A 4,308-nucleotide genomic window follows, 5' to 3' on the forward strand; every position below is an offset into this window, starting at 1 on the left:
GAGTCTTCTCCAACACCATAGTTCAAAAGCATCAATTCTTTGGTGCTCAGCTTTCTTTACAGTCCAACTTTCACTTCCATACATGACTACTGGAAAAACCATAGCCTTGACTAGACAGACCTTTGCTGGCAGTGGTTGGTTTTGCCTAGATTGGTTGGGTTTTTTTTTTGCATTGGCTTTGTCTGAATTGGTTGGTTTGCATTTGAAAAACAGGCTCAGGGATGAGCTGTTTACTATCTGTAGGAACTAGCTACCCTAGAAGGGGGAGTCCCTCCCGGGTCAGCAAGGCCCTGATGTCAAACATCAAAACACAGCAACTAAAAACACAGGGTTAATATGGAATTGCAGCTGAGGTGGCATGGGGTTTACATTTTATCAAATCCCCCTCGCTGCTGTGAGGACACAGTGAGCAAGAGAAAAGCAGAGCCCAGAGCCCAGTGCAATGATCAAGGTGTGAGATAATGGTGGCCTGGACTGCAGAGGATGCAGGGGACGTGGGAGCTGGCTAGCATCAGGGTCTGGATGAGGCGGGGCCACAGGACCTGATGGACATCCAATGAGGACACCTTTGGATTACAAGAGGAGACCTAAAACCCATCTTGTTCTTATTTCTGGGGTTCACACCTGTGTTTCCTTCCCCAGTTATGAACTGTACTATCTCACTTTTTTGATGTTGATGGTGTAGCAAAGGGATTCTAGGAAATAATTAGAGATTGAAATAAGATGTTCAACATAGTGCCTGACACATAGTAGGTACTCAACAAATCAGTAGCCTTTTGTCCCATGAGGGAGAGTAGAAAGCCCAGCAGATCTGAAGTCAAAGAGATTGTGGTTTGGCTCCAGTTCTACCGCCCACTGGCTGAATGGTCCTGGACAAGTGATTTCACCTCTGCATTTCCTGTCCCTAATCCGGAAGCAGAAGTAAGAGTCCCTCACCCTTCTGGTGCTTGTAAGAATTAAATGAAGTGATGTACAATATGTCAGGGTCTCCATCAATAACAGTAATAATGATTACATCTTTAAGAATGTCAGTCTAAGCCAGACTCCCGAGGTAGGGCCCAGAGTCCAGAAAAAGGGGACTGAACCCCTTTCAACTCCACCTCAGAGCACCTCTAGGCTTGATCCCTGCCCCCAGCTCCCACCCCTCTGCTGAACATCTCCTCAAAGAGCCAACAGAAAGCTGTGTTTACTCTGCCAAGCAGCATCCCTGGGGAGGGAGGTGAGGACAAATAAATTTTCCTGCCTCAGCTCTGGAAAGCAGGCTGTTAGTTACCTGTGGTTCCAGGCAGCCTGCCTGCTAGGTAAACACTTGCTAAGCTGGCCCCAGTGCTTAACCCCTTGGCACCCAGGGCTGAGGTGGAGATGTCCAGGCGTGGACAGCTCTGGGAGACTCCAGGAACTAGAGGAGGCTGGGCGTGGCTTCTGGAGCCTACAGAGAAGGTCTAATTCAGGTGAAATATTCAGGAGGATGGCACAGAATGACTTCAGAACTAGGGTTTAAATTGGCTTTACTTGGTCTGTCCAGATCGGCCATCCCCCAGTCCCCACTCTCAACTCCTGTCCCAGGAATGCAGGCTCCAAAGGAGCAGCAGGAGCTGAGAGCTCAGCCTACGGTTTTCAGCAGGTGTTCTGGTTTGTGAGGGGCTGGACCAGAGATGCCCGCTCACCTCAATCTCCTCTGGCTTTCTCCAGATAACAGAAAACCGCCGTGCAGGAAACAGAGGACTGCCTCCCTGGGGAGAGGAGCCAGACCCTGGGCCACAGCTGGGTGGGCCAGTTAGAAGGCAGTCTTGGGCTGACTATCATTATTCACGTATGTCCATCCCTGTAAAGTTTGCCAAGCATTTTCCCACGTGTTGTCTAATTTAAGGAGCCCCATAATGAACCTGTGAAGCAGAAATCAGCCCCCACCCTGTGATGTAGTGATTCAAAACCAGGCTCTATTACTCACTAGCTGTGATGCCTTGGAGCAATCACTTCACCTCTCTGAACCTCACTAACCTCACCTGTAGAATGGGGCTGAGAGCTGCCCTGGAAGTTTTGCTGCAAGGCTTAAATGAAACCATGGATCCAGAGAGCTCAACAGCAGCTGGCACGTGGTCAGCAAATCTGTAAGCCCTTCCTTCAGATTCCTCATTTTATAGAAGAGGAAAATGAGGCTCAGTGAACTGTCAACTCATAATCTTCAAAATGTTTTTAAAAAAATTATTCGAATGTATAGTGAGAGGCTTCCCTGGTGGTTCAGTGGTAAAGAATCCACCTGCCAATGCAGGAGACTCTGGTTTATATCCTGATGGGGAAGATCCCACATGCCGTGGAGCAGCTAAGGCTGTGTGCCACAAGTATTGAGCCTGTGCTGAAGAGCCCAGGAGCCACGACTACTGAAGCCCTCGCGCCCTAGAGCCCTGCTTCTCCACAGCAAGAGAAGCCACTGCAGTGATAAGCCCGAGCGCCACAGCTGGGAAGCAGCCCCCACTCACCACAGCTAGAGAAAAGCCCACGCAACAACAAAGACCCAGCACAGCCGTATGTAAATATGTTTTTAGAAAATGCATCATGAGCACCTGTCAAAGTTGTATTTCACTCATTCATGAGGAATCTCTCAGGATGACAAAGCTGGCTCAGAGTGGTGCGTGCTAATCCACTTCGGTAGTGTTAGACTCTTTGCAACCCCTATGGACTGTAGCCCTCCAGACTCCTCTGTCCGTGGAATCCTTCAGTCAGACTACTGGAGTGGGTTGCCATGCCCTCCTCCAGGGGATCTTCCTGACCAGAGATTGAACCCACGTCTCTTGTCTCCTGCATTGGCAGGCGGCTTCTTTACCACTAGCACCATCTGGGAAGCCCCTGGTTCAGAGGGCTCATTGATCAGCAAAGCACAGAGAAGGCTGAAAGAAGATTGCTAGTCAGAGTCCCAGCTGGCAAATGCCCTACAGCAGAGGTCCCCAGCCTCCAGGCCGAGGATGGTACCTCCTTGTCAGATCAGTGGCAGCATGAGATTGAAGACAAAGTGCACAGTAAGTCTGGATGGGAGGGGAGTTTGGAGAGTGGATACATGTGTATGTATGGCTGAGTCCCTTTGCTGTTCATCTGAAACTATCCCAGCATCGTTAATCAGCTATCTACAATTGTTGTTGTCATTAACCCAAGGACTGTAGCCCATGAGGCTCCTCTGTCCATGGGATTTCCCAGGCAAAAATACTGGAGTGGGTTGCCGTTTCCTGCTCCAGAGGATCTTCCCGACCCACGGCTCAAACCCATCTCCTGCGTTGGCAGGCGGACTCTTCACCACTGAGCCACCGGGAAAGCCCATACCCCAAAACAAAAGTTTAAAAATAAAGTGCACAATGAATGCAAGGCACTTGAATCATCCCCAAACCATGCCCACCATCCTGGTCCATGGAAAAATTGTCTTCCGTGAAACTGGTCCCTGGTGCCAAAAAGGTTGGGGACTGCCACCCTACAGCACATGACTGTAACCTTTGAGGTGATCGCTGCTGGTCAGAAATCATTTGTATCGCCATTGGACAGAAGTCCTTTCTATCTTATCTGTTTTCTGTAAGTTAGCATCTTAGTCTCAGACTTATAAAACATCTGGACCCTAATACATAGGGAGTCATGTGACTCTCAGGGCTGCTAGATGATGCCCCAGTGGACAGATGAAGGTCAAGCACTATCCCCATTGCCTCACTTCCAAGTTCATACACTCTTCCTTAATAAAGTCAAGTGTTGACAGGATGGGAAAGGGAAGGACTGACCTGCAACCTATATTAAGATTACTTCTGACTGAGAATTCCAGATCTTGTTGCTCTGGAAAGCCTAGTCCTGCTACTATATTAGGCTGATGGTGAGAAATTGAAGGCCCAGGAAGAAAGGGTGTGACTTGTCCAAGGTCACAAGGCATGCCTGGGGGAGAAGCAGAGGGCAGACCTGCTTTTCCCAACTCCCCTCCCAGAGTCCCTTGGGCTGCTCCCCTGGCCCTCCCCCAGGTATGAATTATCTGCTGTGGGCTTAGTGGGACAGACACATTTTAGCAGGAACTGGATCGATACTGCATGGCCCTGTAAGTCTTCACCACGGTTTGGGGTTATCTGTGCTCCAGCAAGTGGAAGCTGAGACCCCAGAGCCTTCCAAAGCCTTCAGCCCCCGCTCCTGTTAATACTGCAGTGAGACACCCAGATGGTTCCAAGCGGGAGGAAAAAACACCAGCAGATAAGAAGCGGCAGATGGGTTTCCACGGTGATAGCTCCAAGTGTCTTTCTTCTGGAACGGAGATGGGCTTGCAGGAGGAAAAACACAGGGGAGGGA

The sequence above is a fragment of the Bison bison genome, unplaced genomic scaffold, assembly GCF_000754665.1.
Source record: "Bison bison bison isolate TAMUID 2011002044 unplaced genomic scaffold, Bison_UMD1.0 scf7180017864516, whole genome shotgun sequence".
Lineage (NCBI taxonomy): Eukaryota > Metazoa > Chordata > Mammalia > Artiodactyla > Bovidae > Bison > Bison bison.